Below are 23008 nucleotides of genomic sequence, written 5' to 3' on the forward strand. Positions count from 1 at the left end.
GCAGGTGTTGAAAAAGGATACTGACTGACACTCTACCCACTCACCCACTTGCTTATCTATCCTATCACTTACCTCCTTCCCTACCTCCTCACCCACCTGCCTCCCTACCCCTTTACCGACCTGCTTCCTTACACCTCGCGGATCTATATCACTATCCCCTCACCCACCTGACTCCCTACCCCCCCCCCCCCACTGAACTGTTTCTTTATCCCTTACTCACCTGCATCCCTACTTTGCCCCCCCCCCCCCCCCCCCCCCCCCCCCCACCTTCCTGCCCCACACCCCACCTCCACTGCCCTTAAATATTGAGAAAGAGGTTCAGGACTTTTTAATCCTGGATCAGGCCAGGGATTGCTCTGAGTAACAGGGTGTAGTTTCAAAGCTGATTGTCCTCACTGCTCAACTGCTGGGCCTCCTGACTGGGACCAGGCAGCTTCAAGTTAGCTCCTGGGTTGGTCGCTCATGTGGAGAACTCCTCTAAGAATAAGTGTGCATTTCATTGTCCATTTGGGACTGGACATTGCGTTTTCTGATACTGATCAGAGGTTCTGAACCAGTACTTTCGATGATCTGTGATACACTTCCTGAGATTCAGTCGCAACTATCAAGACGAAATTGAATAAATAGTTAAAAATAAATAACTGTGGGGTAGTCGAGCAAAAGCATGGAGTGGGATTAATCGCATTGCTTTTTCAAAGAAGCTGGCACAGGCTGAATGGTTTATATTTGGAATGAGCTTATGAGGAGTCCTCAAACCATGAATCTCCTACTAGCCAACCCATGTGGAGAGGGGGGAATCAAATTAGTGATGGCTGTACAAATGTAATAGTGAACGATTGGCTACACAGGTATTACCTATAAACAGGACATCCACGATGGTGGAAACTCTCAATAAGTTTATACTGTAGCCACTCTCTGGGTAAAGAAAAACACACAGTTCAAAAGAGATATTTGAAGGTGGCAAGACAGGCCGTGAAAAGAAATATACACTGTACATACAGGTTCTCTGACTTTATAAAGGAGCACAGAGTCCAAAAGCAAGAATGTTAAGGTAACATAACAAGTACAACATTGTTGGATTGCAGCAAAACAACCACTGCAAAAACGACCACTGCAGCACCGTAACGATGGCAGCAACATAATCACTGCAGTACCATAACGATGGCAGCAACATAATCACTGCAGCAACATAACAACCGAAGCAACAAAACCACTGCAGCAATGTAATGATTGCAACATAACCACTTCAGCAATGTAACAACCACAGTAATGTAACCACTGCAACAACAAAACTACCATAGTAATATTCAGTTTCATTTGGAGTATTGCACCTAATTCTGGGGACTGCACTTCAGGAAGGATGTGAAGATATCGTGAGAGAGTGCAAAGGAGACTGACCAGGGTTCGGTGACCTCATGCATGTGGAGAGACTGGGGTTGCTCACCTTACAGTGGAGAAGAGGTGGCTAGCACAACTTATTCTGAGCTGTTTGTGGTTTACATTTGGACATACACATTTAGAATAAACAAATTCATTTGTACCATATGTATGAAAGACAGAGCGTGTCCTTGTACGAATAGTAAAGAGGTTGACCTTAAAGTGTCAAATCCCAACACATTTTCAGATTAGATTAGATTAGATTACTTACAGTGTGGAAACAGGCCCTTCGGCCCAACAAGTCCACACCGACCCGCCGAAGCGTAACCCACCCATACCCCTACATTTACCCAACACTACGGGCAATTTAGCATGGCCAATTCACCTGACTTGCACATCTTTGGACTGTGGGAGGAAACCGGAGCCCCCGGAGGAAACCCACGCAGACACGGGGAGAACGTGCAAACTCCACACAGTCAGTCGCCTGAGTCGGGAATTGAACCCGGGTCTCTGGCGCTGCGAGGCAGCAGTGCTAACCACTGTGCCACCGTGCCGCCCAAAGTTTTAAACCTGTATGCCTGCTGTAAGAACCTAGTTACAGAGAAAAAGGGGAAGAAAAGTTGTAGGCAGCTGTACGACTGATCCAGTCTATTTAACGCATATAGGGATGAAAAAGAAAGAAGTTATGTGTTAATAAGCTGCAGAAAACTTTGAAACGTAAACAGGAAGCAATTTCCTCTGCTCTTCGCACACGGCCCGTCATTCCTCAAATGGAAAGTAGCCTCAGGACATTACATTCCTGAAGTGGAGTGAATTAAAGTAACCCATGCTCAAGTTATACAACTGTTATAAATCTTCTCCTTGATTGGGCAGATTATAGTTACTGTCACTTTTCAGAGTCACTCTTCATATCGTCTTTCAAGCACTTCCAAATCTCTGTCACACCATATATTTATAAGCTGAGAAATCAATGTTCAGTCAAGGAGTTCACATTTACAGTCTGAAAAACATTATTGTATCTGCTAGATACAACCACTGCAGGTCAAGCCTGTAATGTACTGTCAATAACACAAATATTTGACATAATAAATAATGGAATAAAATGAACAAATAATTCATGGAATAAAGTTAACAAACAACTCCAAGTAGGATTTGAGTCAGAGAGTCATAGAACTATAGCACGGAAACAGACCCTTCAGTCCAACTCATCTATGCCGACCAGATATCCTAAATTAATCTAGTCCCAATTGCCAACACAAAACCATTCCTATTCATGTGCCCATCCAGATGTGTTTTAAATGTTGTAATTATATCAACTTCCACAACTTCCTCTGGCAGCTCATTCGATACACACACCAATCAAAGAACATGGAAACAGATCTTTCAGTCCAGCTTATCCATGCTGGTCAGGCTTCCCAAACTAAACTTGGCCCATATCCTTTGAAACCTTTCCTATTCATGTACCTGTCCAAATGTCTTTCAAATGTTCTAATTGTACCTGCATGAACCACTTTACTTCAGAAATAAAATTCACCTAGTTACCTCCCAGTACCTCAATCATAACATTCAGGAAGTTCAATGGGTTTATATTCAATTCAAAATTTTTAAGCCATAAGATATCTCTGACACTCCTGTTAAGGGCACTACTGAGGGGAACCATCTTTTCAGAGATGCCATCATTACACAGAGGTCACTTCTGCACTTTCAGGATTTTAAACAAATCCCTGACATTGGTAAGTGAAGGAGAAAGTGAGGACTGCAGATGCTGGAGATCAGAGCTGAAAATATGTTGCTGGAAAAGCGCAGGTCAGGCAGCATCCAAGGAACAGGAGAATCGACATTTCGGGCATGAGCCCTTCTTCAGGAAGGGCTGAAGTGGTAAGTGGTGACCAGGATTCTCTCTAGCATTCTTGGCAGTCAGTTAGGCCACGCAGAAACTGAAACCAACCTATAACCATGAGGATATGACATTTTTAATAGCATTGTCGTAGATCTTGGGACCACATACTCATTGACTGTCATCTCTACATATCACCAAAGCACAAAATAGTAATACCAGGCCAATATTTATCCTATATGCTCAGGGCTCAGTTAGGGGGCTTGAAAATTATAAGGTAGCCAGAAAAGATCTAAGAAGAGCCAGGAAGGGACATGAGATGTTGTTGGCGGATAGGATCAAGGAAAACCCTAAGGTTCTATAGGTATATCAGGAATAAAAGAATGACTCGAGTAAGATTAGGGCCAATCAAAGATAATAGTGGAAACTTGTGTGTGGAATCTGAGGATATAGGGGAAGCACTTAATGAATTCTTTTCGATAGTATTCACATTGGAAAAGGGAAATGTTAGTGAGAACATGAGATATAGGCTACTAGATTAGATGGGAGTGCGGTTGACAATGAGGAGGTTTTAGCAATTTTGGAAGATCTGAAAGTAGATAAGACCCTTGGCCAGATGGGATTTATCCTCGGATTCCCTGGGAAGCCAGGGAGGAGATTGCAGAGCCTTTGGCTTTGATCTTTATGTCATCATTATCGACAGAAGTAGTGCCAGAAGACTGGAGAATAGCAAATGTTGTTCCCTTATTTAAGAAGGGAGTCCAGACAACCCTAGGACAGTGAGCCTTACTTTGATTGTGAGTATGTTGTTGGAAAAGGTTACAAGAGATAGGATTGTAATCGTCTTGAAAGGAATGATTTGATTAGAGATAGTCAGCAAGGTTTTGTGAAGGACATTGAGTTCGTATTGAGTTCTTTGAGAAGGTAACAAAAAAAGTGGATGAAGGTAAAGCGGTTGGTGTGGTGTATAAGGATTTCAGTAAGGCTTTTGATAAGGTTTCCCACGGTAGGCTATTTCACAAAATACGGAGTTTCGGGATTGAAGGTGATTTAGTGGTTTGGATCAGACATTGGCTCACTGAAAGAAGACAGAGGGTGGTGATTAATGGGGAATGTTCATCCTGGAGTTCAGTTACTAGTGGTGTACCGCAAGGATCTGTTTTGGGGCCACTGCTGTTTGTCATTTTTATAAATGATCTGGATGTGGGCATAGAAGATCGGGTTGTAAATTTGCGGATGACACTAAGGTAGGCAGAGTTGTGCAGAGTGCTGAAGGATGTTGTGGGTTACAGAGGGACGTAGATAAGATGCAGAGCTGGGCTGAGAAGTGGCAAATAGAGTTTAATGCAGAAAAGTGTGAGGTAGTTCACTTCGGAAGAAATAACAGGAATGCAGAGTATTTGGTTAATGGTAAAATTCTTGGCAGTGTAGATGACCAGAGAGATCTCAGTGTCCAGGTACATAAATCCCTGTAAGTTGCCACCCAGTTTGATAGGGTTGTTAAGAAAGCATATCGTGTGTTAGCGTTCATTGGTAGGGGGATTGAGTTTCAGAGCCACAAGGTCATGCTTCAGCTGTATGAGACACTGGTAAGGCCGCTCCTGGGGTATTGAGTAAAGTTCTGGTCACTGCATTATAGGAAGGATGTGGAAACATTGGAAAGGGTTCAGAGTAGATTTACTTGGATGTTGTCTGTTATGGATGGAAGGTCTTACGAGGAAAGGCTGAGGGAACTGAGGCTGTTTTCGTTGGAGAGAAGAAAGTTGAGAGGTGACTTAATCGAGATGTACAAGATAATGTACAAGAGGGTTAGATAGGGTGGACAGTGAGAGCCTTTTTCCTCAGATGGTGAAGGCTAACAAAAGGGGACATAGCTTTAAATTGAGGGGTGGTAGGTTTAGGACAGATGTCGGGGTAATTTCTTCACTCAGAGAGTAGTAGGGGGCGAGGAACAGCCTTTCTGCAACAGTGGGCGGCACAGTGGCACAGTGGTTAGCACTGCTGCCTCACAGCGCCAGAGACCCGGGTTCAATTCCCGCTTCAGGCGACTGACTGTGTGGAGTTTGCACGTTCTCCCCGTGTCTGTGTGGGTTTCCTCCGGGTGCACCGGTTTCCTCCCACAGTCCAAAGATGTGCAGGTCAGGTGAATTGGCCATGCTAAATTGCCCGTAGTGTTAGGTGAGGGGTAAATGTAGGGGTATGGGTGGGTTGCGCTTCGGCGGGGTGGTGTGGACTTGTTGGGCCGAAGGGCCTGTTTCCACACTGTAAGTAATCTAATCTAATCTAATCTAATGGAGTAGTAGACTCGCCAATGTTAAGGGCATTTAAATGGGCATTGAACATACAGATGGATAATAGTGTAAGTTAGATTAATTTCACAGGTCAGCACAGCATCGAGGGCTGAAGGGCCTGTACTGTGCTGTAATGTTCTATGTTTTATGTAATTGACTGATATTTATCTCATTGAACAGCATCCCTTGCTCCTCATAGGGGAGACTTGTTGTGTTTCCTGCAATACAACATTAAAGCAACTTAAATGCACTTCATTCTCTCTGCAGTGCTTTGGGATATCCTGAGGTTGTAAAAGGCTTCACATAAAATGAAGGTCTTTCATTCTTGTCTGTTGAAAACAATGCCTCCCAAACCTTTTTCCACTTTCACCCATACTCAGGTTTGAAAGTTGTTGTGACCCCCCACCCCCGGCTCAGTGAGAGCAGGCTTGGCAGGACGAGTGACAGCAGGCTGCACAACTTTATTGGAACTCCATAGCAGCCACTTCTGTCTCTGAGCTTGTGACCCCACTTGAAGAACTGTCTCCCATTTGGAAATCCTCAGTCTAAAATAATACAAGCTTAGTTTATACAAGTATTTACTGAAAAGGTCACACTTTTGTATTATACTTGGTTTACAAAACCTCTACTAATCTAAAAAAGTATTCTATTAAACTGTCACACTATATTAGTACAGAGGAACTTCGATTATCCGAAGGACACAGGCGGGGAGTATTTTGTTTGGTTAAATGAATGCTGGATAATACTGTTTAGACAAGCATCGGGACCTTGCAACTTGTTCAGATCATCAGAAATTCAGACGATCAAATGCCAGATAATCAAGGTTCCTCTGTATGTAACATACACACTCATACTTATCACAGATAATTCAAACTGGTAACCTGCAATTGATCGTTCTCCCTGTGTCTTTGTGGGTTTCAATCGGATGCTCTGGTCTTCTCCCTTGGGCCAAAGATGTTCTAAATTGGGGCAAGGTCAGTTTTGATGGAATTAGGCAGGAGCTTGCAAGGATTGTAAGGAGTAGTTTGTTTGCAGGCAAAGGGACCTCTGGCTTTTCAAAGTCTGAAAGCTAGTTTAAAATGGGTTAAGTGCGAGGTGTTGCATTATGCAGTCAAATCAAGGTAGGAGTTTCATAGTAAATGATAGGGCCTTAAGGAGTGTAGTGGAACACAGGAACTTTAAGTTAAGGTGCACGGTTCTCTGAAAGTGGAGTCATAGGTAGACAGGGCAGTGAAGAAGGCTTTTGGCTCACTGGCCTTCATCAGTCAGGGCACTAACTATAGAAGTTGGGAAGTTATATTGCAGTTGTACGTTGATGAGGCCGCACTTGAAGTACTGTGTTCAGATTTTTGGTCATCTTGCTTTTGGAAGGATGTTATTGAATTGGAAAGAGTGCAGAAAAAATTTAGAACATAGAGCACAGAAAATAGAAAAGTACAGCACAGAACTGGCCCACAACATTATGCTGAGGAGTATTCCTAATCTAAAATAAAATAACCTCACCTATGCACCCCTCAATTCACTGCTGTCCATGTGCATGTCCAGCAGTTGCCCTAATGACTGCTTCCATCACCACTGCTGGCAATGCATTCCATGCATTCACAACCCTCTGTCTAAACCACCTACCTCTGCGTCTCCTCTATACCTTCCTCCAAACACCTTAAAACTATGACCCCTCGTGCCAGTCAATCCTGTCCTGGGGGAAGGTCTCTGGCTATCGACTCTATCCATGCCTCGCATTACCTTGTATACCTCGATCAGGTCACCTCTCTTCCTCCTTCTCTCCAGAGAGAAAAGTCAGAGCTCAGTTAACCTTTCTTCATAAGTCAAGCCTTCCAATCCAAGCAGCATCCTGGTAAACCTTCCTTGCACCCACTCCAAAGTCTCCGTATCTTTCCTATAATAGGGCGACCAGAACTGGACACAATATTCCAAGTGTGGCCTCACCAGGGTTTTGTAGAGCTGCAGCAAAACCTCGTGGCTCTTAAACTTGATCCCACTGTTAATGAAAGCCAAAACACCATATGCTTTCTTAACAACCCTATCCACTTGGCGAGATCTATGCACTTGAACACCAAGATCCCACTGTTTGTCCACATTGCCAAGAATCACATCTTTAATCCTATATTCAGCATTCAAGTTTGATCTTCCAATATGCATCACTTTGCATTTACGCAGATTGAACTCCATCTGCCATTTCTCAGCCCAACTCTGCATCCTGTCTATGTTGCACTGCAGCCTGCAATACTATCAACGGTACCTCCAACCTTTGAGTCATTGGCAAATTTACTAACACACCCCTCAACCTTCTCATCCAAGTCATTTATAAAAACTACAAAGAGCAGAGGCCCAAGAACAGAGCCCTGCGGGACACCACTCAACATTGACCTCCAGACAGAATACATTCCATCTACAACCACTCTCTGCCTTCTGTCAGCCAACCAAATCTGAATTCAGATAGCCAAATCTCCCTGTATCCCATACCTCCTGACTTTATGAATGAGCCTACCATGGGGAACTTTATCAAATGCCTCGCTGAAGTCCATATACACCACATCCCCTGCTCGACCTTTGTCAACATGTCTCATCACCTCCTCAAAGAACTCAATAAAATTTCTGAGGCATGACCTGTCCCTCACAAAGCCATGCTGACTGCCTTTAAGCACGCTATGCTGTTCCAAATAGTCATAAATCCTATCCTCCAGAATCCTTTCCAAAACCTTGCTGACCACAGACGTAAGACTGAGTGGTCTGTAATTGCCAAGGATTTCCCTATTCCCCTTTTTGAAAAGAGGAACAACATTTGCCTCCCTTCAATCCTCCGATACTACTCCCATGGACAGTGAGGAAGGAAAGATCATCCCCAGCAGCTTAGCAACCTCCTTTCTTGCTTCCCGGAGCAACCTAGGATAAATCTGGTCTGGCCTTGGGGACTTATCAATCTTAATGTTTGTTAAAATTTCCAGCACATCAACTTAATCAATCTTGATCTTTTCAAGCCTGTTTCCCAGCTCCTCAAAGTTCTCATTCACAACAAGGTCCTTTTCCTTAGTGAAAATGGAACCAAAAAATTCATTTAGGGCTTCCCCTATCTGCGCAGACTCCACGCACAAGTTCCCTATGCTATCCCTGACTGGCCCTACCTCCTCCCTGATCATTCTCTTATTCCTTACATATGAGGCATAAGTTTAGGGTGAGAGGGGAAAGATATAAAATAGGCAACGTTTTCACACAGAGGGTGGTACATGTATGGAGTGAGCTGCCAGAGGAAGTGGTGGAGGCCAGTACAATTGCAACATTTAAGAGGCATTTGGATGGGTATATGAATAGGAAGGGTTTGGAGGGATATGGGCCGGGTGCTGGCAGGTGGGACTAGATTGGGCTGGGATATCTGGTCGGCATGGACGGGTTGGACTGAAGGGTTTGTTTCCATGCTGTACATCTCTATGACTCTGTGAGTAAAATACTATTGGGTTCTCCCTAATCCTTTCCACCAAGACTTTTTGTGCCCCTTCCTGGTTCTCCTCAGTCCATTTCTGAGCTCCTTTCCAGCAAGCCTATAATCCTCCAAAGCTGTGCTAGACCCTTGCTTCCTCCACCTTACGTAAGCTGCCTTCTTCCTTTTGACGAGAAGCTCCTCTGTTCTCATCATCCCAGGCTTCTTAAAATTGCCCCTTTTTAACCTGTCTCAGAGGAACAAATTTGTGCAACACTCGCAACAACTGCTCCTTAAATAGTCTCCACATGTCTGCTGTCCCCTTTCTGTGAAACAATTGCTCCCAGTCTGTACTTCTCAACTTCTGTCTGATAGCGTCATAAGTTCCTTTTCTCCAATTAAGTATCTTCCCTTGGTAACTGCTCCTTTCCCTCTCCATGTGCATGTTAGGTGGATTATCAATTGTAAAAATGGGTTACAGAGATAAGGAAGGAGTGTGGGTCTTGGAGGGTTGGTGCAGACACGATGTGTCTAATGGCCTCTATCTGTACCTTGAGGTTTCTGTGATTCTATAACTTGCATAGTTAGATCTGCAATGTCCTCGACAAGTCACCAATTAAACTTAAATTGACATCACCCTGTACTTACTTAACAATGAGTTTCAGAGACACATTATGGACCAACAGACCTGAATAGGTTGATTAAAATATCCATAAAATCTTCAAAAATCAATCATCCAACTTAATACCACGGGGATCAACTAATCATGTATTAAAAATGTACATCTATCACAATTACAAATTCTAAAATAATGCCCAATGATTCTCAAAAGAAAATTCCAAACCGCTAAATTCCCCTGAACAAACAGTAATTAAACTTGAAATTACCTGCCCGCTGTTTATTTCACAATTAGTAGCAGAATAATACATTTTATGTTGCATTATGGTAGACATTAGTGAAATAACTTCACAGAGGCCAGTATTCCGTTACTAAGTCTTCTTTTGTTTACACATGCATAGTACCTGCCACGAGTCCAGCTTCCTCAGAGCCAGCTCTCAAAGTTAGCAGAACCTCTGACATTCCTGTTTATTTTGTATTTGTTTTTTTTTCATTTTTTCTATTACCCCCACACTACCGCCTAACTGGTGTAGTGCTTATTGTTGTGTGTGCGCAGGTGTGAGACACAGTGAGAGACACAAGGTGCACGAATCTTTATTCAGTTTCCACCACCAGGAAGCAAAGAAACACCCGAGTGGCCAGTGACAAGCAGTGTCCTTCACATCAAAGGGCAATGCTGTGTGATCAAACAGTGAAGGGGAGGGCAGGGGTTAAATCAAAATAGAGTTGGAGGGGGAAATAATACACTCCACTCCCTGCGGCGCCCAACTCTCCCTGAACAACTCCAGGGTGTTGGTGGACACCACGTGCTCCTTCTCCAAAGACATCCGGGCTCTAACGTAACCTTGGAAGAGGGGCAGGCAGTCGGCCCTAACGACCCCCTCCACGGCCCGCTGCCAGGACCTATTTATGGTCAGTTTGGCCAGGCCCAGGAGCAGACCCACGAGGAGGTCTTCAGACCTGCCTTCCCCCTTCCACACCAGGTGCCCGAAGATCAGGAGCGTGGGACTGAAGTGCAATCAAAAGCAGAGAAGGAGGTTTTTAAGAAAATCAAGAGAGTGCAAACGCCCACACCCAATATGTACATGGTCCACGGACTCCACAGTGTCACAGAACAAGCAGCTGGGCTGGAAATCCGTGAACCACTGCAATTGGTTGCGGTTGCAGGGGACCACTGCATGCAGCACCCTCCAGCCCAGATCCCCCGAGAGAAAGGGGGAGGATCTCCACTGCCCAGTGGCAAATGGGCACGCCAAGGCATGTCCGGGTGGTGGATGAGGGAGAAGAGGTAGATGGTGTGCAGCAGCAGTCGATATGGGGCCCGCTTTTTTACGTCCTTAAAAGGGACAAAACTAAAATTCCGGAGGCGGCTCAGGTTGTGGGGCACAGGTTCCCGGGGGAATTACGGGACCTTGGGGCCAATGTGAAATTCCATCCGGGCGAGGGTGAGCACGGACAGGATTCCACCGCACACCTGAACATCCTCCAACTGGTGCACTACGTCGGGTCCGAGCACCGCCGTTTTAAGGCATCGGATGGCGGTGGCCACGTACCGGACGTCTACCACTGCCCTGCCTGCTATGTCCTGCAGCAGCGTCCAGCCCAGGCCCCCGCCACCCAGCACGTCCCGGACCCTGGTCGCCCTCACCATCATAGCCCTCCCCTCCGACAGCCACTCGAACCCGCGAGTATGGAGGTGCGGATTCCTGAGCAACGGCTCCCTGATGACAGCCGCTACTCCAGCCGGAGGGTAGGCGCGACGCGATTCGAACATATTCAGACAGTGATCAGGTCCTGGTAAAAGACAGGCAGCGTCCTGAGGGCGACCTCCAAACCGTCATGGTCAACAAACAGGAGCGGCATGTTGTAGTTGAGGTTATGCACCTGGCACCTAGGAGGAGGCCTAATGTAAGGGTATCGCTTCAAGGTCTGAAGGCGGAACGTCTCGACCTGGGTGCGGATGCACACCAGCGACTGACCGCCCTCCTCAATAGGGAGACTCAGAACCTGCGCAGCGACCCAGTGCATCTTCTTGTCCCAGAAGAAGTCGACCAACGTTCTCTGGATGTCAGCGACAAAACCAGGAGGAGGGACCAAAGGATCAGCTGGGTCATTCCGGTTTATTTTTCTTTTTTAGGGATGGACGGTAAATACTGGCTTGGCCCGTGATGTCCACATCCTTTGAAATGAATAAAATGTGATGTTGTAAGCAATGAAATCAAAGTGATGGAGCCAAATTCCAAGGTTTTCATGAGTGATAGAAGGCAGAATTCTATTGCTAACTGTGAAAAAAAAATAAAATGCAACATCAAACGCACAGTTTTGTCGAAGAATTTAAATCTTCAGTTCTCAGTGAATAGTTGCCAAGTTGCTTTTTCATGAGACACTGACTCAGATGGTCGGGGAGACAGGGAGAGGTTAACAGTAACCTTGCTGTTCGCAGTCCCTGATACTTTCCGTCTCTGTTTACTCAAAGCAGCTGCTGATATTGGTTCATTCGTGTATTCCTGAGTCTGCTCCATTGTCCTTCCAGAGTGAATACCCTAGAGGCAGCCTTCCGTCTCCCTATTGGTGATTCTATCAGTCATTTGTACGGTCAATTTTGGATTTGCTAGATGCTGAGTAGTTGGCCACTTTCAGTCTTTAGAGCCTGGTGACCAGTATTCTGTTACCAAGTCACCCTTCATTTTACACTTAACACTGATCCAGCGCCCTCAGAGCCAGCTCTCAGAACATTCCTGTTTATATCTGTCAGCCAGAGCTCCCTGATTGGACTAGATTAATAGCCCAATCAGGGAACTCATATTCTCTGAGGTCCAGCTGGCTAACTTCATTACAATCACTACATCCCTCCCCTTCTAAGTCTGTAGCCTCTCCTGGAGTGTTTTCGCACTGGGTCCGGTTCCTCCAACACAGCCCCAGAGACAGGTGGTATGTACCAGACCATAATCCATCTCTTGTACCTGGAGCGAGTTGGAAGAAATTCTTCCCCTTCTTCAGGCGGTAAAGGTGTCAAGGCTGTGACATCTACCACGTCCACCTAGACTCCAATGTTTCTTCAATGCCAGATGGAGAAGGACAATCAATGAGTTCCAAAAACCTTTCCAGCTGTTCTGAGGGACTGGATATGTTTTGCTCCTCCCTGTTTGTGAGTTGCAGCTTTCGTGCTTGTTCAGGACCGCCTCAACTATCTGAACTTTGTATGCCATGGGACCTGACCTCATGTCAACCATACCTCTATCCCATGCAAGGCCATTTCCATGGTTTTGAGGCAAAACTTTGTCCCCTGAATTAAACTGCCTTTCTCACTTAGAATAGTGTTATGTCCGACATTTGTATTCCTGATACCATTTCACCCTGACCCCCTTGTTCAGGAAAATCAGATTTAATCTCGTGCAAAGTCTATTCAACATGAGCAACTCTGCTGGTGCTATCTCTGTAGTTGCATGAGGGGTGGCCCAATAATCAAATGGGAACCAAAGTAGTTTGGTGTCCAGTGAAGCTGTAGGCTGATTCTTTAAGCCGATCTTCAAAGTCTGGATCGCTTTTTCCACCAGACGAAGATGATGGATGGTATGGAGCTGTTCTTATATACTGAATGCCATTTGATTAGATTCCCTACAGTATGGAAACAGGACCTTCAGCCCAACAAGTCCACACCGACCCTCCGAACAGTAACCCACCCAGACCATTCCCCTATCCTATATTCATCCCTGAAAAATGCACCCAACACTACGGGCAATCTAGCATGGCTAATTCACCTGACGTGCACATCTTTGGATTGTTGAGGAAACCGGAGCACCTGGAGGAAACCCACGCAGACACGGAGAGAATGTGCAAACTCCACACAGACAGTCGCCCGGAGCGGGAATCGAACCCAGGTCCCTGGCGCTGTGAGGCAGCAGTGCTAACCACTGAGCCACTGCGTCACCCATCAATTGACTATAGGAAATAATCAAATTCCCAAAAGTAAGTGATGGCCCATTGTCTGTGACCAACATTTCCCGGAGCCCATATGTTGCAAAAGATGCTCACAGCTTTTTTAATCATCCCAGCATTTGAAGAAGAAACTTTATGCACATCCAACCACTTAGAATGGGTATCCACAATGACCAGGAACGTTGAGTCCATGAAAGGGCCAACATAATCGAAATGTAACTGAATGAAGGGTTTACCTGGCCACTTCCACAAATATGAGGAAACTGTTGACAGTAATGTTTATCCTTATTGGCACTCTGGGCACTGCCCCACCAAAGGGGCTATGTCTACATCCAATCCTGGTCGCCAGACATTACTTCTCGCAAGCATCTTCATTTTGGAAATCCCTGCATGCTCTGCTCGAATTCAGCCAGCATCTGGCGGAGATCTTTTCTTGGAACAATCACTTTTGCTCCCCTTAATACAATGCCAAAAAGTTTCAATTCTGGTCGTGATGATCCTTTTGTTTCATCCATCACCAGCTCTTTTAGTTTTGCTTGGACCAGATCTTTTTACGTCCACAGTCTGACTGGAAGGATGTCGAGAAAGTTTAAAACCTTAACCGACTCTTTCAGTGGCATCATTCCTGGTGGTGAATCTGCATGGTGGCTCAACACATCTGCATTTGCTGCTTGACCTCCTGGTATTCCAACAGAAAACTGTACACACTTAGAAATGACAGCCCACTGCTGAATTCAACCTGAAGCTAAGGGAGGGCACGGCCTTGCTGTCTTTGAGTAGTCCCAGCAGAGGTTTGTGGTCTGTTACTATTACAAATTTATGTCCGTAAAGGTATTGGTGGAACCTTCTCACACCAAAGATAACTGGCAACCTTTCCGACTCTATCTGGATATATTTGCACTCTGCATCAGCCAAAGGCCAAGAAGTGTACATTATTGGGAATTCCTCTCCATTGGACCGTCTGTGAGCCAACACTATCCTGATACTGTACAGAGAGACATGACATGTCAACATCAGAACTCGTTTGGGATCATATTGTGCCAACGCCTTAGATGGTGATTGCTGCTTCTTCACTTCCCTAAAGGCTACGTCTTGGCTACGAGACCATTTCAAAGGCTGACCCTTTTTCAATAGCAGATGTAAGGAGACCAGGTTATGTACAAACTTTCCATAATAATTAACAAGCCAAGGAAAGATTTAAGCTCCAGTTCAGATGTGTCAGCAGGGGGGGACCTTTAATCACCCTCATTTTATCTTCCAATCAGTGTTGCCTGATCTTGTCAATTCTTTAGACCAAGTAGGTCTCTTGAGGTGGCTGGAACACACATTTTTCACCTTGTAAGATAATGCCCACTTTAGAGAAATGTTTAAACACTATGTCCAAGTTTTCTAAATGTTCTTTACTGGTTTTCCCTGTTGCTCATATACCATTTGGATAAAAAGTGATCTGGGCTAGACCTTATAAAATGTTCTCCATTGTCCGCTTAAAAAAAAGGCACCGGCTAATGAAGCTCCAGATGACAGTCTCCTATATGGCACAAATCTTATGGGGTAATAATTGTAGTATACGTATAGGAATCCTTATCTAAATGCAATTACAAATACACATGGCTCATGTCCAGCTTTGTGAGGACAGCTCCCCTGCCAAATTTGTGTATAGGTCCTTTATGCGAGGGATCAGGTATTTATCCAGCTGCGAGAAGTGTTTACCATTTGTTTAAAATCCCCACAGAGGCAACTCTCCCTGCTGGGTTTCACAATCGGTACCACTTGTACTGCCCACTCCTGCACTGGACTGGTTTGATGATTCCTTTGCTTTCCAGCCTCCTGATTTCTGCCTCTACTTTTGCACGCAAGGCAAATGGCACTGGGCGTACCTTGCAGAATCATGGAATTGTTTCCTAGTCAACATGCAAGGTGGCCCTGGCTCCTTTGACAGTCCCTAGATCTTCACAGGTACTTAACTAGGACTTCACTTCGGTAGCCATTTTCTAATTGAAAAATGTTGAGCCAATCAAGATGAATCTTTCTCAACCAATTTCACGCCATCAGACTTGGGCCCAAGCCTTTTACTACATCAATCAGTGGTAACTGAACCAGCTGCTTCTCTTACATGACCGGTATCAAAGTTGTACCTTTAATTTGGAAATACTTCCCAGTATAGATTCTCAATCCAGCCGAGGTCTTAGACAAACTTAAAGATTGGAGACCAGAGGGAATTTTGTTTAGGACTGGTACTGCATTCACTGAAACAGCCGTGTTCGTATCAACTGCCATTAGAACCAGATGACCACTTAACCAGACACTTATTTTGATTGATTCTGATTTGGTTGTTGCTAAGCAATTTAATTGTTTAAAGCCGATGTAGATGCATTTTCCAGAGTGTGCACTCTCCTGAATACCAGCCTACGAGCTCTCTCTTAACCAATTCAGGCCTTGCAGGACTCTTTTGCTGTCTTGAGTCCGCGCACCGGCAGTAACTCCAATGGCTTGCTGGCCTAGATCCTGAAGAAAATATTCACCATTTATTGAAGTTTGGCATTGTTGTGGGGTTTTGCTATGGCTGACCTAGAATCCCTCTGTTCAGGTTATGCCCTGAGTGAGGCTATGTAATTGCCTTCACTCATGTGGCATCTCCCAAGCATAGTTGGCCTGGCGAGAGTGTCATTTGCCTTGTAAGTCATATGCTCAACTTGCCACATTTTCTAATGAGAAAGCCAGTTGTAGTGCCTGTTTGAAGTCCAGTTGTTCTTCAGCTAGTAGGCTTTTGCATAATTACACCATTAAATCCACATACCAAATGATCTCTCGACATCTCATTAAGGGTTAAATCATAACCACACACCTCTGCCAGTTGTCTTAACCTTGTCAAAAATCCCGACACAGATTTCCCTGGTTCTCAAATAGCTAAGTAATACCAATAGCATCTTAGAATTAGATGAGACTTGGGGTCATAATATTCTTTAATTAAATTTGTCAACTCTTGAAAGGTTTTAGTATCTGGCACCTCAGGAAATGTCAGGCTTCTAATACCTGAAATAGCTGCGAGCCCGCAAGTTGTCAGAATTACTTGTTGCTTTTTATCTGCCCCAAAGTCAGTTGCCCAGAAAAATGATTATATTTTTCCATGGCAGGATCAAACAAGTCAAGTTGCCTAAATAATGGCATGATGCCAGAAAAGCTTACCCTAACTGAAAGACAACCACTGTGAGTGAATTTCTTTAGGAGCATATTTTCCCCACTCTTGCTGCCACTGAAATAACTTCACAGAGGCTGGAATCCCATCACCAAGTGACCCTTTATTTACAAATGCATTGTACTTGACATTGGTCCAGCTTCCTCAGAGCCAGCTCTCAGAGTGAATAGAACCTCTGACACTTACATTTATATCTTCAACCAGGGGTCCTTGATTGGACTAGATTAACAGCCCAATCAGGGAATTCATATTCTATGAGGTCCACCTGGCTGACCTCGTTACAGTGAGTTCATAACATACATACTCCATTCATCACAATTTTATTATATGTACAAAGTATTTGTCACCTTCTACCATAATAGCATCTGTCTTTAAAAAAACAATATATCAGTGAATTTCCATAAAGGATTATGGGCAATCAGGCAATACACAGAACAAATCTAGAGTCTTTCCTAAATGCCAAAAAATAAAAGTAGTCCTATCGGGTTGATTTCATCTGACATTCAGCTAGGAGTTTAGAAGCAAAGAAAATGTTTAATTTCCCTTCACCAACTGCAATTCTTTATTCAATTCATCAAGGATGTCCCTTGATTGCAGCCCCTAATTTAAGGAAAGGGTGGTCAGACTTCATGCTCCTGATCCCTTGTGGAAGTGTGCATGTATGCACATTAGATCCGAATCAGCTCAGGTTCCGTTACACAGTGAAACTGTACCAAGAGTACTGTACTCAGATCTGGTCCCCTTGTCTAAGGAAAGCTTTATGTACCAACATACAACAGACATTCACCAGACTGATCCCTGGGATGGCAGGACTCTATGAAATGTTGGGGCCATAGCTAGAGTATTGTGTACATTTCTGGAATCACATTATAGGAGGGATGTGATAGCTCTGGGGAGAGTGCAGAGGAGATTTACCAGAATATTGCTTAGGCTGGAGAGTTTCAGTTATGAAAGAGAGATTGGACATACTGATGTTCTTTTCCTTAGAGCAGAGGACATTGAGATGTATAAAATTATGAGGGACACAGATGCAAAGAATAGGGGAGACAGGAAAAAACTTTCCCTTTAATGGAGGGATCAATGACCAATGACATTGATTTAAGGTAAGGGGAAGAAGGTTTGGATGGGATGTGAAGAAAGACTTTTTCACCTGGAGTGTGGTGAGAATCTGGAACTCACTGCCTGTTAAGATGGTAGAGACAGAAACCCTCATAACAATTACAAAGTATTGTAATGTGCACTTGCAATGCCAATGCATACAAGGTTATGAGCCAAGTGATGGAAAATGTGATTAGAAAAGTCAGGAGACTGTTTTTTACTGATGTGGATGTAATGGATCCTTATCTGTGATGTAGATCTCTATGATTCCATGAACATCCACTGGGGAGAGAGATTGGAGAAACTGGACATGAATTCTCTAGAGTTTGAAGAATAAGAAGTGATCTCTTTGAAACTTACAAAACTCTAATAAGGTACGACAGGGCAGAGGCTGAAAGGATGTTTTCCGCTCACCGAGGGTGTCTAAAACCAGGAGACATAGTCTGAGGTTAAGGGTTTAGACTGAGAAGGAATTTTTCCACTCAGAGGTTGGTGGATATTTGGAATTCTCTCCCCAGAGGGCAGTGGAGGTTCAGTCATTGAGGAGGTTCTAGACAGAATCGGTATATTTCTACTTATTAATGATATCAAGAAGCATGGAGATTGCAGGGGAAAGTGGCAATAAGGTGAATGATCAGCCTTGATCTAGAATCGAAGTTCAGACTTGATGGGCTGAACAGTGTATTCCTGTTCCTATTTTTCTAAAATGTTCCTAAGGTTGTCTTTGGACCAATAGCAACCACAAAAACCAGTTACCGGCAAAAGAGTCGAATGTCTTGCAGATGGATCGGGAGGGAGGAGAAAGTTAACAAAAGAAGTATTTTATTTTAATTGCAAACTCAATCAGCATGTAATATAGTTTTCTAAATTGAGATAATTATTACTTTTATCAATTAATAAATTGATCCTCCAACTTAAAAGGTTTCGTTTATCCTATCTCTGGACTGCTAGATTAATAAAGTCAAAAGTCATGCCATGAAGTACAGTCACCTCACCCCATTATTAAGGCAAGAGATTTCTCTGGAGGCCAAAGAATGTCATAGAGTCATACAACATGGAAGCAGACCGTTCAGCCCAAGTGTGATATGAGAAACAGGTTACCCAACCTGTGCAGAGCAAGCTTCCCACAAACTGAGCTAAATATTTAAAAAAAAACAAATAATTTCCAGTGCTGGAGATCAGAAACAAAAACAGAAATTGCTGGGAAAACCTTTTCAACAATTTCTGCTTTTGAGCTAAATATTCAGATCACTTATTTTCTCTTCCCCCATCCAGAGATTTTGGTTGTTTGGATAGATATTCACGAGGACACTAGGGGAAACAACCTAACTGCCTCAGTTCCAAGTCTGACTAGTGACGCATCCCTTCATTAACCCTCTGCATTCTTGGACTTGACTATGTGCTCAAGCCGTTGGAGTGGGGTATTCGATTCAAAGAGTTGCTACTGTCAGCCAGCCACATCTTTCCATGTGTTGGAAACATGGGTTCACCCTGGGTCAGCACATCAGGTGAGGTCAGGAGCAGGCTTGTTCCCTAAACTGGCAGTGACAAAAAACATTGGCTGGAGCAAAAGACTGAGTAAGGACTGAAAGCCAAGATGTTCTACTTGACGCCAGTCACTGCACTCACTGGGGTAGTGAGGGCCAGTGGTTGAATCTGTGAGGTATAAAATCTCAGTATTGAAATTAACTTTAGATTTCATTCAGAAATGTTTGACTGTTGTCATCCACAGTGTCATCTTACTACCTTACCCTTTTCGTGTGATAATGCACCTTGAAGAGCTAGCAAATCTGATAACAATGTGATACTGAGTCACATTCCAAGAACGTGAACTAGAATTAACCATGTGCCTGCTTAAATTACAGGAGGAGTTTTTAGGAGCATCTTACAGAAGGAGACAGAGAAGGGAGAGTCACAAAAGAATTACAAAGACTTGCAGAGTTTCCCAAAGTGAGGGTCAGATCTGAGCTCTGAGGGATCATTGGCTGCTGCATGTGGAGCTCCGATAAAATGATTAAGTTCAAACAGGCTCACCCCCAAACCCCTACACCTCACTCTGGGGTCACAACCACTGATCCCCAGGACTGCCCAATGGTGGATGAGCTGAGATGTCAGAAGGTCAGGGCATCACTGCATGTGGCAGATGGCACTGAACTCCACAAACGAAACACTGGCAGCTTTGACTCAATTTCTCATTGCAGCCCATAAAACTCCTGAAATCCATAGTCAGGAGTTTCAGGATCATTAAGCATACAGTTTTATAGAGAAGGAAGCTCGCAAAGATAGTGAATCAAGTGTGATTGCACAGTACAATATGGAACAACGACAAAGACACCGTAGATCCCAGATCCATGATGCAGATGTGCATCTGACTTTGTGCAGAGTGTGTTTTGTTTTGTAATAACACTGTAAAGGCCGACCGCTGTATTCGCAGAATTGTTTGCGGGTTCAGTTATCCGCGGTTTACCGCAGCCCGAACATATTCCTGATAACATTGCAGAACCAGGGACCTGTCGGGAAGGTAAATTTCGCTCCTATCTGTGGTTTCGGGTTTCCGCGCGGTAGGTCTTGGATCGTATCCCCCGCGGTTACGGGGTCTACTGTATATTAGTTGTCCTAGACATATGATCCTTTGCATGGAATAGACCTTCGGAGGTAGTGTCCCTATCCCTGGACAGAGAGGTCCGCGTTTAAATCCCACCTGCTCCAGGGGTATGTAATAACTTCTCTGAACACGTTGACTAGAAAAAAAGTTAAATTGAAAAAAAACATAAAACAAACGAGAGGGGTTTCACTGTGTAAATCTAAGTAGTTGTAAAACTTCCACCCAATCAGACAGAGAACAGCGATGCGGTAAGATTTAAGACGAATCTGGCGGCCGTCGATTTCCAATTCCTCCTCATCCATGAAGCAGCCAAAGAGAGACCAGACTGGGAAAGTCTGACCTGATCCAGAGGCCAAGAGGGAGAGAGAAAACACACACACACACCAGAAAAACTCCGACCACTATGCACGTACCATGCTCAGCCAAAGCCAGCCTCTCGAGGCCAACACAAAAAGAAAGCAGTCCGGGCTACCGAATCCGTGTCGATCTCGTACAAGAGAAGCCCCTGAGAATACCGTGGCCTGGAGACATCTTGTTATGTTCATTCGAGGAGCACAGAGAGAGAGAGAGAGTCATTTTTGTAAAAGGGGCAATTACATTTTGCCCACCCCCAGATATAATCATTCCTAATTCATAATCATTAATAAATACATTCCGAGTTTCAGCACTGTGGATGTAATAAAAAAATAGGGTGTGGTCTCGTTTTTTTTGACATAAATAGTAACATTGGCAGTGTTTCATTGCACCATTTTGTTTGCAAATATGGGCTCCGCTTTATTTACAACCAAAGCGTTGTCCTGCTTTCAGATCGTTTGCAACAAGCGTTCCAGGGCCCATCTTTTCGCTTGTCTCTGCGCCAGCAGTGAGCAATACTGGTACACATCTCCCCATGGACGGAATGAAAGCGGGGGGGCGGGGGAGAACGACAATGTTTTGCTTTATTTACAAATTGCTCGAGCTGTACAACTCTGCGGAATTGACAGCCAAGTTTGCCGCATTGCTGGATGGGGTACTCGGGGACGCCGTCAACGCTACAGCCAAGTCGCTGAGCTGCAGCCACTGTTGTGTTGACTTGCAGGTGGAATCACAGGGACTTTTTTTGGCAGCGAACATTCTTGGAAAGCCCACCACTTCAGCTTGAGTAGAAGGGAAAAAAAGAGTGCGAAACTCAGCGAAATCGCCGCTTCCCAATAAAAGGCTGGAGAGGAGCCGTCCCTGTTTCCCACTCCAGGCTCTGAGGGGAGGTGACAAGGCACAAAGAACTGCTTCAGGGCTGCAGGCACTGGCCTTTGTTGTCAGACTCTGGTTTGTTTTCTCCCCATGCTCAGAGTCTGCAGTATCAGCACTGACTGGCACCTTGTGAGAGCTGACACTGCTCCCATAATGAACTCCAAATGTCAGAGAGGCGGGGGTGGGGAGAAAATACAATCCAACAACTGCTCCCTAGGAGAGGGCAGTCTGCTGGCTATGTATCAGGGCTGATGGTTTGTGTTTGTGTGTGGGGGGTGGGGGCCGGTAGGCAGTCCTAACATTTTAAATATATGTTGCACTATCGTCACTGGAACAGGGAGAGAGATACATTATGCGCACAAAAACATTGTAGCTCTTTATATAAAAAAAGACTCACCGCCAATGTGGTTTGTCTTGTCAACGGGGTTTCTTCGCCATCACTTCAGGGGCTGGGGTGGGGTGTGTAGAGTTAAAATGCCAGGAGAGGTTGAGTACTTGACGTCCTGAACTGCAGCCTCCCCACACAGGCAGCGCTGGAGGGAGAGCTCTGTGAATACTCCCAAGGATTTCAAAGACTGGGGGAAGCGGTCTCTTGAGCTTCTGTTTCTGACATGCTTCGCTGTAGCAAAAGAGAACGCGGGCGCCCAGAGCAAAGACATGTATATTCAACTGAGACACCTCGGGATGGTCCCGGAGAAGTTTTAACACTAGATCTCACGGGGTGGTATTCAACCTACCAGAGGGATCTACCAGAAGATAGATCTACAGCATGTGGTCTCTCTTTCAAGGAGATTGTTTCAGGAAACCCCCGCATATCAGTAGGGGATCAGGGGTCAGGGGATGTTGGTATTAACTCAGGGCCATAATTCCATACAGACTATTGGCTCCGCCAAAGCTGATTGGCAGGCGTTTGGACTTATTAACTGAAGAAGTCATAGCATCGAAGACAATCTGACTTACTCTCTCGAGGAGCAGGGAGGCAAGAGGGACTGTGTCTGTAAGAATTAGAGGTCCAGAGAGACTGTGACTCATGGGGAAAGGTTGGACAGTCTGGGCTTGTTTCCTACGGACTTAGAAGAGTGAAGGAATGATGTTATTAAAGTGTATAAGATCCTGAAGTGACAAGCTGGATTTGGAAAGGTTGTGTCCTTTTGTGGACTGAGACTAAATCTAGAAGGCACTATTTCAAAATTAAGTGTTGGCCTTTAGCACAGAGATGAGGGAGATTTTTTTCTCTGAGGGTTCTGTGACTTCAGGACACTGCCTCAGAAGGCAGATAGACTGTTAAGCAGAGAATTGAGGTATGTTTACATGTGTCTTTGTGTAAATGTATGTATGTGGCCCAGTGGGTAGGAGCGATGCATGAGCCTGGACAGTGAAC

General features: G+C 44.7%; 1 protein-coding gene across 3 annotated transcripts in view; it reads right to left on the reverse strand.

Moving 5' to 3' along the window:
* The window catches only part of LOC122553895 (BRD4-interacting chromatin-remodeling complex-associated protein-like), a 95768-nt gene extending 73414 nt beyond the window's left edge, over positions 1 to 22354 (reverse strand). For 2 of the 3 annotated variants that reach the window (XM_087990202.1, XM_043698385.2), the window contains exons 1-2: positions 22025 to 22354; positions 20811 to 20928 (exon numbers count right to left, since the gene is read on the reverse strand). The gene's annotated coding sequence lies outside the window, so the exon portion shown is untranslated. Of the gene's footprint in view, positions 1 to 20810; positions 21076 to 22024 lie in introns of those variants that run through there. The other variant, XM_043698384.2, reaches the window with a different exon arrangement.
* Positions 22355 to 23008: the final 654 nt, after the last annotated feature.

Source organism: Chiloscyllium plagiosum, unplaced genomic scaffold, assembly GCF_037043375.1.
Source record: "Chiloscyllium plagiosum isolate Xiang-an unplaced genomic scaffold, Cpla_swu_hap1 HiC_scaffold_8, whole genome shotgun sequence".
NCBI classification, from domain to species: Eukaryota; Metazoa; Chordata; class Chondrichthyes; order Orectolobiformes; family Hemiscylliidae; genus Chiloscyllium; species Chiloscyllium plagiosum.